At 50.5% G+C, this 17,318-nt stretch overlaps 1 protein-coding gene and 1 pseudogene across 9 annotated transcripts in view; both read right to left on the minus strand.

Moving 5' to 3' along the window:
- The window catches only part of TTLL1 (TTL family tubulin polyglutamylase complex subunit L1), a 35,299-nt gene extending 32,644 nt beyond the window's left edge, over window positions 1-2,655 (minus strand). For 8 of the 9 annotated variants that reach the window (XM_024992010.2, XM_005207418.3, XM_024992009.2 and 5 more), the window contains exon 1: window positions 2,502-2,655. The gene's annotated coding sequence lies outside the window, so the exon portion shown is untranslated. The remainder of the gene's footprint in view (window positions 1-2,501) is intronic. The other variant, NM_001076171.1, reaches the window with a different exon arrangement.
- Window positions 2,656-7,743: 5,088 nt separating this feature from the next.
- Window positions 7,744-16,143, minus strand: LOC132345392 (mitochondrial import inner membrane translocase subunit TIM14-like; annotated as a pseudogene).
- Window positions 16,144-17,318: the final 1,175 nt, after the last annotated feature.

Here is a 17,318-nt window from a genome sequence, read left to right on the forward strand (position 1 = left end):
CCCACATGCCACGAGGTATGGCCAAAAAAAGAGAAGTGTGTTCAAAGTGCTTTAAGAGCCCAACAAAATTCAACTGCAGTCCTGGGGAGAAAGTGACCATCAATCCAGGCCAGTGGCAAATCATGCCCACTCCACCCAAAAGATTCCACGTTCAGAGACTTCCCCAGTGTCCTCACAATCAGGGACACCCACAGCAGGCCCAATGACGGGCTTCCTTGGCCCCACTGTTGCCCCTCTGCAGCCATCCTTCACCCAGCAGCGGACCCATCTTTTTACACACACAAAGCAAACCTTGTCACTCCGCTCACAAGCCTGCGAGCAGCTGCCCGCTGTGCTGAGATTAAAGCTCACAGTCCCCCAGCATCCTTCCACCCGCCTTCCCTCTCCAGACTCCAGCCTTTTTCAGCCCTCTCACCCACCAAGTGACATCCACTCTTAAGCCTTTGCTCATCCCCCAAATCTGGCCCTTTCTCAAAGGCCAACCCCTCACAGCAGCCTTCCCAAGCCCGTCTCAGTCCTCCTCATTTACCAAGTTGTCACTTCTCTATGGCGATCATGGTGTACACAACTGTTTAATCCGGTGTGGACTCAAAGCATGATCTGTGAGCCCGCAGCATCGGCATCACGACCTGGTGCTTGTTAGAAACACAAATCCTCCCCAACCCACGCACACACAGTAGGGTAATGCATTCAGATCTCTGGGAGTGGGCCCCAGGAATCTGTGTTTTAAATTCTCAGGGCATTCCTGAGTGCTCAAGTTTGAGAAGGCCTGGTCTAGTTCACGTATTTGGTCCCTTGGTGACCACCTGTCTTCAATACACATATGTCACCCTGGGAGCAGGAATGCTGCTCCATCTTATCTCTGCTGAACCCCCAGCACCCAGAACAGCGTCTGGTAACAGCAGGCTGTCAGTCAGTATTTGATGACTTAACAAGAGAAGACACGAGGGACTTCCCTGGTGGGAAGTCCAAAAAAAGAGAAGTGTGTTCACTTCAGTGGCTGAGACTCTGTGCTCCCAATGCAGAGAAGACACGAGGGACTTCCCTGGTGGGAAGTCCAAAAAAAGAGAAGTGTGTTCACTTCAGTGGCTGAGACTCTGTGCTCCCAATGCAGGGGCCCCAAGTTCTATCCCTGGTCAGAGAGCCAGATCACACATGCCACAACTAAAGATCCTGAATGCCACAGTGAAGACCGAGGAGCCCACGTGCTGCAATAAGGAAAAAAAAGACACGAATTCCCGCCACACACAAGCAAGTGCCAAGCAGTGAAGCAGGTGCAGCCTAGCCCTACAGGGGCCATCAGCCTCGCAGGGGAGACACCCAGGAAACAGTCATCTGTAAACACTTCTACAGATTTATCCGGGCGAGAAGTAGGAGGCCGGGAGGGAGTCCAGCTGATTTCCGCTGAACAGTGGAACGTCTCGGGGAATCTCTGTGCCCAGGAAGACAGAACTCTGCCAAGAGGCCTCCACCTCCTGTTGTTACGACTATTCCCAGACAAAAGCCAGAACAACCTCTCAGGAGAAACAGCAGATTGTGGGCAGAACCCACATTCGTGGGAGTCATTTCACTCTTCCAGCTATAGGACCATGGACGCACTCTCTGCCCTGCCCTCATCCCACTCTCCCAGTCAGTCTGATCACTATCAGTTTCAATAAAGTCCCAGCTCCGCCAGGATCCCAGGACATGTGCATCCCTTTTTAGCGTGTCTTTTTTGGGAAAAAAAAAAAAAAAGAGCCACCTAGAAATAAAATCGTAATACAAACGCCGACTTCACATGGGCGCAGTGCATGGGGTTGCAGTTGTGTCGCCTGTCAGTCTCCTCATTCCCCCTGCTCCTCGCACGTGTTTACCGGCGCAGGTAACTCCCTGAGATCAGGGCAGGGCCAATCTTTTTTGTACCGCCACAACCCAGCCCCCAATTACGCTTCTGAATATTCCCTGAACGAAGAACTGCTCTGCAAATCCCAAACGGCTTACAACCATAAGATACTTTTAGTTTCAGAATGAATCCCCCTATGCCTCGGCTACTGTAAGGGGGTATGTCTACCCCACCCCCTCTAATGACGGGAAAACAGGGAGGAAGAAGAGGGGAAACGCCGACGTTCAGACCCCCAGAGAGAGGCGAGCAGAGCGGGGGGACACTCATCTCCTGTCTCCCGTCCAGAGCGCTACCCACAGGTACACTGCGCCCTGCAAGATGCCAACGGAAACAATAGAGATTGCAAATGAATGAAAAAGCCTAGGCACAATTAAATTCTGGAATAACGGATAAGAGGAATGCAATTACTCTTATCGAGTAGGCACAAGTCATAGGAACTCGGAGGAAGAAAAGGAGCACAATGGTCAGCGCGGGCTTCCCCCTAGGGACAGCGAGTCCGGCCAGCAGCATCTAAACCGCGGAGACCAGCGCCCACAACCGCTCGCGCATGCGCACTCGCCCACCCAGCACGGCCACACCCTCGGTCCCGGAGGCTGCGGCGCCGGCGGCGGGGCCTCACCTGTGGGCGCAGAGCGCTGAGAAGCGCCCGGGAGCGCGGAGCACGGCGGCCCCGCGCCGCGGCCCGGCCCCGCCTCCAGCCCCACTCGGCTCTCGCTGGAGGACACGGCCCGCTTACCCAGCGCGGACCGGCCCTCCGCCCGCCGCGCTCTACTTCCGGGGCGGCGCCCTGGCAACCGGAGACGCGGCGTTGCCGGCGCCGCGACTGCTTCCGGGGTTAGACTGGCCACTCTTCTGCAGCTGCGCCTCCAACCTGCACAGCTCGCTACGCACGGGGGCTGACGTAAAACTCAACATCCAGAAAACTCAGATCGTGGCATCCGGTCCCATCACTTCATAGCAGATAGATGGGGAAACAATGGAAACAGTGTCAGACTTTATTTTTTGGGGCTCCAAAACCACTGCAGATGGTGACTGCAGCCATAAAATTAAAAGACCCTTGCTTCTTGGAAGAAAAGCTATGACCAACCTAGACAGCATTTTAAAAAAGCAGAGATATTACTTTGCCGACAAAGGTCCGTCTAGTCAAGCTATGGTTTTTCTGGTAGTCATGTATGGATGTGAGAGTTGGACTGTAAAGAAAGCTGAGTGCCAAAGAATGGATGCTTTTGAACTGTGGTGTTGGAGAAGACTCTTGAAGAGTCCCTTGGATTGCAAGGAGATTCAACCAGTCCATCCTGGGGGAGATCAGTCCTGGGTGTTCATTGGAAGGACTGATGCTGAAGCTGAAACTGCAATACTTTGGTCACCTGATGCAAAGAACTGACTCCTTAGAAAAGACCCTGATGCTGGGAAAGACTGAAGGCGGGAGGAGAAGGAGACAAGAGGATGAGATGGTTGGATGGCATCACGGACTCGATGGACATGAGTTTGAGTAAGCTCTGGAAATTGGCTATGGACAGGGAGGCCTGGTGTGCTTCAGTCCATGGAGTTGCAAAGAATCGGACATGACTGAGCGACTGAACTGACTGACTGCCTGACTGATGTCCTGCGAGGAACCACCCAGGCCACCATCCCCAGGGGTCTTGCAACCTTCGGGGGCCTGGAAATGAGATTGCAAGGGATCGGGGCCCAGGATCCAGCCTGATAGTGGCAGGTAGAGCAGTATGATGCCTGGGGCCCTGGGCTGTAGTCCCTCTCTTTATCTCCTCTGTTGCTCAGCTTCAGTATCTGTAAAACTAGGACTGTTCATAGCACCAACTACATAGGGTTTGTCATAGGGATAACATACATGTTGCACTCAGCAAGTAGTAGTAAGTGGCCTACTCAAAGGTCACCTCATTTATGAAGTGTTCCCTGAGTGTGGGACAGGTATAGTTTCTCAAACTAGATTTTTTAAACTCCTGTTCAGTTCAGTTCAGTTCAGTTGGTCAGTCATGTCCAACTCTTTGTGACCCCATGGACTGCAGCACGCCAGGCTTCCCTGACCATCACCAACTCCTGGAGCTTGCTCAAACTCATGTTCATCGAGGCAGTGATGCCATCCAACCATCTCATCCTCTGTTGTCCCCTTCTCCTCCCACCTTCAGTCTTTCCCAGCATCAGGGTCTTTTCCAATGAGTCAGTTCTTTGCATCAGGTGGCCAAAGGATTAGAGTTTCAGCTTCAGCATCAGTCCTTCCAATTAATATTCAGGACTGAATGTACACGGTCCTTTAGGGATTGACTGGATTGATCTCCTTGCAGTCCAATGGACTCTCAAGGGTCTTTTCCAACACCACAGTTCAAAGGTATCAATTCTTCAGCTCTCAGCTTGCTTTATGGTTCAACTCTCACGTCCATACATGATTACTGGAAAAACCGTAGCTTTGACTAGATGGACCTTTGTCGTCAAAGTAATGTCTCTGCTTTTTAATAAGCTGTCTAGGTTGGTCATAGCTTTTCTTCCAAGAAGCGTCTTTTAATTTCATGGCTGCAGTCACCATCTGCAGTGATTTTGGAGCCTAAAACAATGAAGTCTGTCACTGTTTCCATTGTTTCCCCATCTATTTGCCATGAAGTGATGGGACCAGATGCAATGATCTTAGTTTTTTGAATGTTGAGTTTTAAGCCAGCTTTTTCACTCTCCTCTTTCACTCTTATCAAGAGGCTCTTTAGTTGCTCTTCGTTTTCTGCCATAGGGTGGTATCATCTGCATACCTGAGGTTATTGCTATTTCTCCCGAAAATCTTGATTCCAGCTTGTGCTTCATCCAGCCCGGCATTTTGCATGATGTACTCTGCATATAAGTTAAATAAGCAAGGGGACAGTATAAGCCTTGACATACTCCTTTCCCAATTGGGAAACAGTCTGTTGTTCCATGTCCAGTTTTAACTGTTGCTTCTTGACCTGCATACAGATCGATCTCTCAGGAAGCAGGTAAGGTGGTCTGGTATTCCTATCTGTGGTATTCCCATTCTTGAAGAATTTTCCACAGTTTGTTGTGATCCACACAAAGTGTTTGGTGTAGTCAATAAAGCAGAAGTAGATGTTTTTCTGGAACTTTCTTGCTATTTTGATGATCTAGCAGATATTGGCAATTTGATCTCTGGTTCCTCTGCCTTTTCTAAATCCAGCTTGAACATCTGCAAGTTCATGGTTCATATACTGTTGAAGCCTGGCTTGGAGAATTTTGAGCATTACTTTGCTAGCATGTGAGATGAGTGCAATTATGCGGTAGTTTGAACATTCTTTGGCATTGCCTCTCTGGGATTGGAAAGAAAACTGACCTTTTCCAGTCCTGTGGTCACTGCTGAGTTTTCCAAATTTGCTGGCATATTGAGTGCAGCACTTTCACAGCATCATCTTTTAGGATTTGAAATAGTTCAACTGGAATTCCATCACCTCCACTAGCTTTGTTCGTAGTGATGATTTCTAAGGCCCACTTGACTTCACATTCCAGGATGTCTGGCTCTAGGTGAGTGACCTGGGTCATGAAGATCTTTTTTTGTATAGTTCTGTGTATTCTTGCCACCTCTTCTTAATATCTTCTGCTTCTGTTAGGTCCAAACCGTTTCTGTCCTTCATTGTGCCCAACTTTGCATGAAAAGTTTTAAAACTCCATCTGTTAGGAAATGGCAACCTGGCTAGTGAAAAATTTAAAACTGAAGCCAGGTCTAGATTGAATCCTCACTCCCGAATGCACTAGCTTTGTGGCTTGTGGTAGGTCATGTCACTTGTCTGAGCCTCAGTTTCTTATTCATAAACGGAGACAATAGCACCTTCATTGAAGGGTTGTTGGGAAGATTAGTTTTAAAAAAATTTAAAAAGGTACTTCAGTATAGCACACACTAGTTGCTCAAATATTTGTTGAATTAATACACAATAAAACAGCATGTGCCCCAGACATCTGTCAGCCATGAATGTGTACTTGAAGGCAGCGTGAAAAGAGGAGCAGCAATTTACAAACCTGCTCTGTTACATTCTAGGTGCCTGGGCGTAGGACAATTGCAGTCTCTCTCTCTCTCTTTTTTTTTTACCTTCCTTTTAGCCTTTGTTCCCGAAAGAGTAATTCATTATTTATAACACACAAAATGCATTAATGTTTCTCACTCTTCTGAATTTTTTAATCACCAACATCATGTATTACAGGGCACAGATCTGCAACGGCTGTGTGTATCATTCTGCAGCAGTTTATTGCTTATAATGTGCTTCCCTGATGGCTCAGACGGTAAAGCGTCTGTCTGCAATGCAGGAGACCCAGGTTCGATCCCCGGGTTGGGAAGATCCCCTGGAGAAGGAAATGGCAGCCCACTCCAGTATTCTTGCCTGGAGAATCCCATGGATGGCGGAGCCTGGTAGGCTATTGTCCATGAGGTTGCAAAGAGTTGGACATGACTGAGCGACTTCACTTCATAATTAGTGCACATGTAGGTTTAGACATCAGAAAACAAACCTTTAATTGGAAAAAAACAAACACTGCCAAGGAAACAGAGTCTACGCTCACACTGCTTGTCACATGACAGGCCAATAAGCCCAATAAATCGAGAGACAGGTTTTGGGAACAAGGAATAATGACTATTGAAAAAGCCGACTAACCAAGAAGATGGTAGGCACGTGTCCTAAAGAACCATCTTGCCTGAGTTAGAATTCAGACTCCTTCTATACTAAAAGGGGAAGGGAGTAAAGTCATACACTTCTTGGTTTCTGTCAACCTTCAGAGGGGATTTGTTAATTTCTCCCTCCTGCCACCATTCACAGGTGGACCTGGTCAGGAGGTTTCCTATGAGCTAAACAAAGGTATTTTAGCTTAATGCTCTTTACCGGGAGAGCAGGATCCCCAGAGGTGGGCCATTATGTATAACTTAAGTTTATAGGCAGCATCCCTTCAGTGATTAACTTGTAATAGAATACAAAAATGTTCTTCCCTATTACATTAACACAGTTAATACACAAGATCAAGAGTCAGCAAAGCATCGGTCAAATCCAGCCCACTACCTGCTCCAGAAAGCTAAGAATGCTGGTTCCTTGTGACCACTTGCAACTGATTTGATGATAACGAACACACTAACTTTGTACCCCAAATAAGTGAAATCATCTCCCCTCCTGCCCCCAAAGAAATCCATTCTTCTCATTCGTAGATCTCAATTGTTATTCTATTTTTATTTAATCAATTAAAAATTATGAATTTTTTAAAAAGTAATGAAAAGCTAACGAGACTATAAAACTTACATTAAGCAAGGAAAATAAATAAAAGTTTTAAGTTGTGAAAATGTGTGAAACTTTTAAGTGGCAGAGTCTGGATTTGAACCTACGAAGGCTGATGGTTCACACCTCTGCCTCCTGAAAAGCAAAGAGCCACCTTCCGGAGATGGGTGCGCTTTCAAGGTGATGCTCTGAGCTTTGTTTGCAAGCTTCCTGAGACGTCCGCACCGCCTTGCCCAGGCCGGGGGCGTGCTTTGGGTCCATCATCAGTTATATTTGGCGCCATCTAGTGGAGCCAGAGCTAATATGCACCCCGCTGCTGCCCCTGCCCTTCCTTGGTTCCCGCCTCAGCCCTTTAACCCCAGGAGGTGATGAGAACCAGAAGGTTGCAGATGATGTGCTTACTGCTGGCTCGTAGCAGGTGTTCAATAAACACTGTTTCCTGGATGAGACGTCCCTGCACTGGCTGGTTTCTGAGGCTGGTTCCTCGGGGTCATATTCCGCCAAGGGAGTCTTGAAATACCAGCAAGGAATGGGATCAGCTCCAATACTTTGGCCACCTGAAGTGAAGAGCCAACTCATTGGAAAAGATCTTGATTCTGGGAGAGATTGAGGGCAGGGGGAGAAGGGGGAGACAGAGGATGAGCTGGTTAGATAGCATCAGTGACTCGATAGACATGAATTTGAGCACACGCCAAGAGATAGTAAAGGTCAGAGGAACCTGGCGTGCTGCAGTCCATAGAGTCACAAAGAGTCAGACACGACTTAGCGACTGAACAACATCATGGGGTCAAGACCCCATCTTGGGATGATCTGGCCCAGCCCCTTCCCGGCCTCCGCTGTCTATGGCCCTCTCCTTCCTTGGCAGGTGGTCCCGCTGCCCCTCCCCCTCCCCAGGCAGGCGTACTGTCTTCATGTGGCCCCACACCCTTCTCCACCCTGAACACGGCACATCCTTCACCCAGCTCATCCCAACAAGGTTGATGATAAAGTCTGTGCTGGTGTCTTGACTGAGGGCCAGAACTCTCAGTTACGTCATTTTGCGGTTCAATGCAAAATGAAAATGTGGCAACTCTTGTTCAAAAATTATTAGGAATTTCAAAACAACTACGGCAGCATTAACCATGTGAGGGGCCCATCTGAGCACGGGGGCCCTGGGCGGCTGCCCAGGTGGCCGGCCCATGAAGCCCACCCTCCTGCGTACAGGACAGCACCCTAAAATCTTAGCCAGAACTCCCCTCGTTACACCCTCTCAAGGTCCCTACCTGGTGAGTGGTTTTATCTCATACTTATTTTTTTAATGTGGTAAAATATTAACACATGCAAAAGAAAATTTACTATCAATCAGTCAGTTCAGTCACTCAGTCGTGTTCCACTCCGTGCGACCCCATGGACTGCAGCATGCCAGGCTTCCCTGTCCTTCCCTGTCCATCATCAACTCCCGGAGCTTGCTCACACTCATGTCCATCGAGTCCATGATGCCATCCAACCATCCTCTGTCATCCCCTTCTCCTCCTGCATTCAGTCTTGCCCAGCATCAGGGTCTTTTCCAATGAGTCAGTTCTTCGCATCAGGTGGCCAAAGTATTGGAGCTTCAGCTTCAGCATCAGTCCTTCCAATGAATAGTCAGCACTGATTCCCTATATTAACCATTTCAAAGTGTTCAGTTCAGTGTTGTGATCCAGTATGTCCATGGGTAACCAATCTCTAGAACTTAGTTATCTTGCAAAACTAAAACTTTTCCCACTAAACACTAATTCCCGCTCTCCTCCCCCAGTCCTAGCGACCACCATTCTACTTTCTGTCTCTACAAATCTTACTTCTCCAGGTGTTTCACCCAAGTGAAAACATTTAGAATCCGTCTTCTTATGATTGGCTTATTTCACTTAGCATAATATCCTCACGTTTCATCCCTGTTGTAGCCTGTGTGGGAATGTTTTTCTTTTTAAGATTGAGTAATATTCCACTGTATGTATTTACCATGCTGTTTACTCATTCATCAGTCAGTGGACACGGATTTGAGTTGTGAATGACCTTTTGACCATTGTGAATAACTCTGAACATGAGTGTTCAAATATCTTTTCAAGGGTCTGCTTTCAATTTCTTTTGGGTATATTCTCAAATATGGGCTTTCTGGGTCCTTTGACAATTCTGTGCATAATTTTTTTTGAGGGACTGCCATACTGCTTTCTACAGTGGCTACAACTTTTTTTAAGTTTTGAGGCACATCATTATAAAAAGCTGGTGTGTGAGTGTGTGCTTAGTTGTTCAGTCATGTCCCACTCTTTTCGACCCCATGGACTGCAGCCCACCAGGCTCCTCTGTCCATGGAGATTCTCCAGGCAAGGATACTGGAGTGGGTTGCCATGCCCTCCTCCAGGGGATCTTCCTGACCTGGGGATCAAACTCAGGTCTCCAGCATTGCAGGCAGATTCTTTACCATCTGAGCCACCAGGGAAGCCCAAAAAGCTGGTACATAAATGAATAAGAACTTCAAATTCACCATACAGGAAGTCCCCAGCAGTCCAGTGGTTAGGACTCCACACTTTCACTGTGGAGGGCCTGATTTCAATCTCTGATTGGGGAACAAAGACATTACAAACTGTGCAGCTTGGCCAAAAAAAAAAAATTCATCATACATTTACTTCATGTTTTAACTTGACCCTCTAGTAAATCTTTAGCATCGATTTTCGACTGCTATGTGAGGAGATTCTCCCTTGTGTTTGTGACTTACAAGCATAATTCATTGATAAACATTGCTTATTGTTTCTTATTGGCAGTAAGACTCACACCCCATTCTAGTGCTGGTTCCCATTTTGTCATTTTGGGTTCAGACCCACCTCTGTCATAGCCGCTACGGAAGGCACATTTTGGTAGACTTTTAAACACTTGTTTTGCTCGAGGTTCCATATGCTTCCTAACTTGAGTGGAGGCATAAAACGGCCTGCAAGTCCTGCAGCAGGAGTGACCAGTCCAGCAGCTCCCACTCTACTGGCCGTGGGTCCTGCCCGGCTCCCCTGCCTGCACCCTGAGCCTGGTTCATCCCAGCCCAGAGGCCACAGCCACCGATTCCACACCTTGACCACCCTGGCTACAGCATTTATTTTTTCCTTAGTTGCAGCATGTGGGGTCTAGTTCCCTGACCAGGGCTCGAACCTGGACCCCCTGCATTGGGAACTCAGAATCTTAGTCATTGGACCACCAAGGAAGTCCCATTTTACATTCCCTCCAACAAGGCACAAGGGCAAGGAGGCTGGCCCAGGCTCCACAGTTCTTCTTTAAAAAAAAAAAAAAAAAACTTAAAAAAAAGTTTATCTATCAATCTGTGTGGGGTCTCAGTCGTGGCACGCAGGCTTAGTTGCTCAGCAGCAAGTGGGATCAGAGATGCCCGACTAGAGATGGAACCCACAAGCCCTGCACTGCAAGGAAGATTCTAACCACTGGACCACCAGGGAAGCCCCAGCCCCACGGTTCTCCTGGCCAGGTAGACCTGGCCCAGGCCCCACAAAAGATTCGCAGGGGCGGATGTTTGGTCCTGACGGGGCTGCATGGGGCTTTGCTTCTTCCCTCAGAATCAACAGTCCCACCTCGCAGATGCTGGGTATCACAGGACTCAGACCTCTACACGGTCAGCTGAATAGTTTTTCCCAAACCCAACCACCCGTCTAGACGCTGAGGCCCCCAAGGGCAGGGACTGTGGACGCCCTGTGTTGTCTCCAGAGTCAGGCTGCTCAGGGGAGATGCCAAGGGCAGGCTGGGAGTAAACAGGTGAGGGACCCTGCGGCTGGGAGTCGGTCCCGCCCGAGCTCCAGCTGGGGCTTTGGCCTGCCGGCTTCTTCGTCTGTGAGCTGGGCTCCTAAAGCGTGCTTCCCCAGGTTAGAGTACAAGACAATTCCGTGCTGCAAGGGCTTCTCGGGCTGTGGGCACCAGCTCAACACAGGCGGCTACGCATCTGTTTCCAGACCCTGATGCTGGGCAAGATTGCGGGCAGGAGGAGAAGGGAGCAACAGAGGATGAGATGGTTGGATGGCATCACGGACTCAACGAACATGAGTTTGAGCAAACTCCGGGAGATGGTGAAGGACAGAAAAGCCTGGCGCGCTGCAGTTCATGGGGTCATAGAGTTGGACACGACTGAACCATTGAACAACACCACCACCACCAGGTTTCAAGCCAGGGCCTTCTCTCCAGAATTCTCCTTCTCCGGAAGCATGGTCCACTCGGGGGGGCTCAGCCCAGTCCCTTCACCTGCTGGGTGAGCAGCTCCCTTCCTTCCAAGGCAAACGTCCACACTTGAGCTTCCAGCCCCCACACCTTTGCTCACATTACCCTCCGGCCCAGAATGTCCCCCCGTGAATGATCGGGGTCAGAGAACGTGCGTTTGGCATGTTTTGAGACACCTCCGTGTGTTCCCAGTACAGCTGCCCAAGAAGACAGGGCTTCCGCAGCTCTGCCCGCGCGGGGTGTTATCAACGGCTCACACGTTGGGTGGTATCAGTATTGTTTTACGTGCATTTCTTTCGTTATTCGTGGGGACATACGCTTCTTCAGAAAAAAGGACAAGACCGCAGAACTTCGTTGTGTGTGTTTTTTTTTTGCTGCTCCATGAGGCTTCAGTTCAGTTCAGTTCAGTCACTCAATTGTGTTCGATTCTTTGCGACCCCATGGACTGCAGCACGCCAGGCTTCCCTGCCCATCACCAACTCCCGGAGCTTGTTCAAATTCATCTCCATTGAGTTGGTGAAGACATCCAATCATCTCATCCTCTGTTGTCCCCTTCTCCTCCCACCTTCAATCTTTCCCAGCATCAGGATCTTTTCCAGTGAGCTTGGGGGAATCTTAGTTCCCAGACCGGGGCTTGAACCCACACCCTCAGCAGTGAAACTGCCAACTCCTAACCACTGGACTGCCAGGGAATTTCCCCTGCAGAACTTTAAATAAAATGAAATTATTTCCTGGGAGTTCCTCGGCAATCCGGGGGTTAGGACTCCGCACTCTCACTGCCAAGGGCCCGGGTTTGATCCCTAGTTGGGGAGGCCATAAATAAACAAACAATTCCTATGAGAGAAAACAGCCTTGAACACTGTGGTTTCCCAGCCCCATCATTCTTCCAGGCAGGGGAAGGGGAGTTGAGATAGCCATGATCAGCAGTCGTGAGACGAGGAAACCCCAGGACCTGGAATGAGAAAACGGGTCCTGATTCGCATGCACCTCATCACCTGTGGGCCTCGGTTTCCTCCTCTGTAAAATGGGAGCTACAGGTTTCCTCCTAGAGGGCTGTTGTGGATGATGAAACGGGATGGAAGGACTTCCCTGGTGGTCCAGGGGTTAAGGATCCTCCTGCCAGTGCAGGGGACGCAGGCTTGACCCTCAGTCTGGGGAGTTTCCACATGCCCCAGGTGTCACAGCTACCAAACCCACACACTCTGTGGCCGTGCGCCACAACGAGAGAAGCCACTGCGATGAGACGCCCGCCCATCTCGAGGAAGAGTAGCCCCCACTCGCCCCAACTAGAGAAAGCCTGTGTGCCGTGATGAAGACCCAGCGCAGCCAGAAATAAACAGAGAGGTGCGTACATGTAAAAATAAACAAATAAAAATGAAAACCAGGACGGCAAAGGGGAAATTCACTCATCTGTGAAACAGACGTCTACCGAGGGCTCATCACGCGGGGTGCAGAGGGGTGAATGCATACACGGCCTCCCCTCCGGGGATTTACAGATGGGGCCTTCCTGGAGCAGAGGCGTGGACAGCAGCGGCTGCCGACACCATGGCCAGTCATCCCTGCTGAGTGTGGGCCGAGGGAGCCCCTAGGACCTCTGTTATTGTTTTGAAAAAATCTGCTATCGTGCTGATAAACTCGGCTGTCAGGAGGGATGTTATTTCTGGGTGAAGGGAGGTTCTGCGGGACCGGGGCTCCTTCCTGCCGGCACCCACGTGGGTCTCGTCCCTCCCGCCAGACCCGACTTGAGCGATAACCTGGGGCCTTGAGCCTGCTCCTGGCAGGGGACACTGGTGGCCGTCGCTGCAGGATGTCCACAGTCGGCTGCCCAGGGCCTCCACAGTGTTTCAGGAGCAGATATCACCCCCTCCCTGACCCCGGATTCCTGGAATTGTCTGACAGAGTGGAGGCCTGGTCTCCGTCCCCCTGACAGGTTGCAGGAGATTAGGTTATTTTGGTCACACTGGCCATTTCGGTTTTTGGCCGGAGCGTGTGTCTATTAAATCGTCCTGGCTCTGAGCGGAGTGGCCTGGCTGGTTAAGCCTCATAATCTGCTCTGAAACGTGCTGTCTCTGTTTTCAACTGTGATAGTCCCCCTGTCACCAGCACCATGGGCTCAGCTTGCCAAGTACCCCCTGGCAGCCAGGAATCTGGATCTTGAGTAAATCCTCACTCTTGGCTGTCTCAGGTCTGATTCATTGTGCTTTGTTTTATTGCATTTTAATTTGTATCAAGCTTTACTTTACAAACCCCAGAGTGCACAAATCTGAAGCATTCAGCTCAGTGCAAGGAGACCCAGGTTTGATCCCTGGGTCCAAAAGATCCCCTGGAGGAGGGCCTGGCAACCCACTCCAGGATTCTTGCCTGGAGAATCCCATGGACAGAGGAGCCTGATGGGCTACAGTCCGTGGGGTCGCGAAGAGTCAGACACAATTGGAGTGACTGAGCACATACACACATACCCTCCGACCACCATGTGGGACAGAAATCCCCAGAAGTCTCCCTCCTGCCCTTTCCAGCCAACACCCTCCCCACCTCGCGAGGCGGCTGTTGGCCCCTCTATCACACAGACACGCTTTGCCTGCTCTCCAGCGTCATACAAACTGAATCATGCAGTGTGTCCTCTCTCGTGTCTTCTTCCACCTTCTTTCACTCACCATAAGGTCTACTGAAAAGTTACTGTTGAGGGGGCTTCCCTGGTGGCTCAGCGGTGAAGCTCAGTGAATCAGCCTGCTATTGCAGGAGACACGGGTTCAATCCCTGATCTGGAAAGATCCCACACGCCGTGGAGCAACTAAGCCCCGAGCGCCACGACTACTGAGCCCTCGCTCTGGAGCTTGAGAACCCTGGAGCTCATACACTGCAATAAGAAAAGCCACCGCAATGAACGCCTGCTCCTCGCACCTAGGGAAAAGCCCTCACGGCAGTGAAGACCCAGTGCAGCCAAAAATAAAATGAGTAAATAAATATATATATATATATATATTTTAAAAATTAGTGTTTGGGGAATTCAGCATGATGTAGGTGATGGAGAAACCCAAGTGCTGTTACTGAAGACAGGGTTTAAGAACTGAAGACGCCGAAAGCCACATGGTACAGTCAAAAATTTTTATTTAAGAAAGTTACTGTTTCATGACTAGAAACATAATACACATGTATAGCAAAAGTTATAAATACTATACAAGAGAAAGAAAAGACCACTGAGTGATCTCCACACCTGTTACCTGATCTTGACCTTCTGGTATGTTCCTTACACAAGTTTCAGTGAAAGCCACTCAGTGTCCGACTCTTTGTGACTCCATGGATACAGTCCATAGAATTCTCCAGGCCAGAATACTGGCGTGGGTAGCCTTTCCCTTCTCCAGGGGATCTTCCTAACTCAGGGATCAAACCCAGGTCTCCCATATTGCAGGCAGATTCTTTACCAACTGAGCCACACAACTTTCAGGGCAAATGAAAAATAGTCTTCTATGTGAATCGACTCATATTAAGACTTATTCTACAGCCTTTGAATCTCAGTTGAGATGGCGCAGGTACAGATGTCTTTCTGAATTAGTGCATGTGGGTCGACCTCAGACTTTCACATTATGTTCCTTAGAAACCGGTCCCCAGATTTGGGAAAGCTGGAACACGGGAGAAAGAGGAGCTGAAAACAATTCCAAAGTCTTTGCCTGGAGTGCCTGGAAGGCCAGAGTGGCCGTCGGCTGAGATGGGAAGACTGGGTGAGTTGTAAGCTGGTGGGATGTGTTTCATTTGGCTGCACGGGGCTGAAGGGCCCCCAGATCGGGCGGGGAGATGGAGGAGTTTCTTTGCCATCTAGGACTTGCCCACGTCTGTTCTCCACTCCATTTCCTGCGGGCGGGGGGGTGGCGGTCTTAGCCCTGTTTTCAGGCCCTGGTGTCCCCACTCCCTGCGGCGCTCTGGCCCTAGGCAAGCCAGTGCCGTGGCCTCCCTCCGAGGCCAGAGGCTCCCTTGCGTCAGGTGCCCCCTACGCCCCCCACGCCAGCTCCTCACGCTCAGAGGCCCTGGTTGAGCAGAGCGGGCTGAGGCTCCAAGGGGCCCAGGAGTTCAGCTCCAGGGAGCCTGGGCTGGACCAGCTCATTTCCAGGGGTTCTCAACATGTGGGAGATTCTAGGGGGCCGCGGAGGGCAGAAATCCATCTGCACGTGTCTTCAGGGCTGTGAGGAGGCTCCTGCCAAAGCTTCAGGGGAGAGTTGAGGGAAATGGCGGCGGGGCCACTCCCTCCTCTGAGCTTCCCAGGTGTCATTCAGGCTGCCAAGGACCAGCCTTGACCTTCAAAAAGAAGCTCACTGCCACGGACTCGTGTCCCCAGAGGCCTCTCCCCAGAACCTGGAGAAGTATCTGGTTCCAGGCAGGCACCCAGGGCTCTCAACCCACCTCCAACTTCCTCTCCATCTCCACTGGCCCCCGGCTGGAGACCCACCACACGGTGGGGTCCCAGCCCTGGGTCTTGATCTCAGTCAGCCCCGCAGTCCCTGGGAGTTCTCAGAGTGCCCTCAGCTGCCACACAGCCTGGACTCCAGACCCCGAAGCCCACGGTCCTGCTGCTACACAGGTCACACAGCCTGGTCATTGCATTGTCAGCCTACACCAGCCTGGCAGCAAGTCCAGGTGGGGCTGGCCTAGCCCAGGCTCTGAGCCCAAGGCCCAGGGGGCACTGCCCACGCACACGTTCAACTCTCCCAGCCTGGACCACCATTACCAGGCTCGAGAGAGATCGATCCCCATGGGCTCCTCATGAATACCCCATCCTTCCCCTTCAGCTCCAGGGATGACCATGTAAGCGTTACACACACACCCCTCACATGGGGTCTTAGCCCAGGACTGAATTTCCTTCCAGAATGTTCTGTATGGATTTCCTTTAAATGTTGGACTATACTGTACACACTGATTTGTAAAGCGTATTTCATTAAATACATGATGTACCTCCAAGATAACAGTTTCTTTGTGAACATATCAAACTCTTCATCAGTTTTTTTTGCCGTTGTTTGTTTTTTAATTTGGCCACACCATGCAGCTTGTGCGATCCTCGTTCCTGACCAGGGGTTGAACCTACGCCCTCGACAGTGAAAGCGTGGAGTCCTAACCAATGGACCACCGGGGGATTCTCTCAAACTCTTCATCAGTTCTTAAACCCTGTCTTCAATAACATCCTCTGGGTTTATCCATCGCCTACTATGTATCGGGCATCATGCTGAGAGCTTCCTGTGCGTTCACCCTCACAGCAGCCCTGGGAGGTGGGGACTTCACAGAGGATGGGCTCAGAAAGGCCCAATTGCTATCTGAGGCCACACAAGTTATAACTGGCAGAGTCAGTATTCTAACTCAGGGCTGTGTGACCCGGAGTCCCAGCCCTTGCCGACCAGGCTGCAGGTTCCTGACTCAGAAAATGCTTTTACCCGAGATTGAGGACAGAAGGAGAAGGCGACGACAGAGGATGAGACGGTTGGATGGCATCACCAACTCAAATAGACATGAGTTTGAGCAAATTCTGGGAGATGCCGAAGAACAGGGAAGCCTGGAGTGCTGCAGTCCACGAGGTCACAAAGAGTCGGACATGACTGGGTGGGGCGACTGAAGAACAAAGGGGTTCACGGACTTCCCAAAGCTTAGCTACAGACCCCCAGGTCAGACAGGTCAGAGAGACCTGGGTTCAAGCCCCAGCCCTCCAGTCTCTTGGCTGTGTGGCCGCAGACCCATCAGGACCCCTCTTTGAGGCTCAGTTTCTCCATCTGTGCAATGGGGCATTCCACCTTGCAGGGGGCCATCCAGGCAAGACACCCAGCCCACCAGGCTCTCAATGGCCTCTCGTCCTGGGAAGGTGCCCCCACAAAGCATCCACCAGGCGGGCACGAGTGGAACAGCACTGTGAGGAGCTGGTCACTCTAGCTCCTGGCAAGGAGCTCAGGCCAGCTCAGGAGAGAGCCCTGAAACCCTTCGATGGGTCTCTCCTG

This window comes from Bos taurus, chromosome 5, assembly GCF_002263795.3.
Source record: "Bos taurus isolate L1 Dominette 01449 registration number 42190680 breed Hereford chromosome 5, ARS-UCD2.0, whole genome shotgun sequence".
In the NCBI taxonomy this organism is placed as follows: Eukaryota; Metazoa; Chordata; class Mammalia; order Artiodactyla; family Bovidae; genus Bos; species Bos taurus.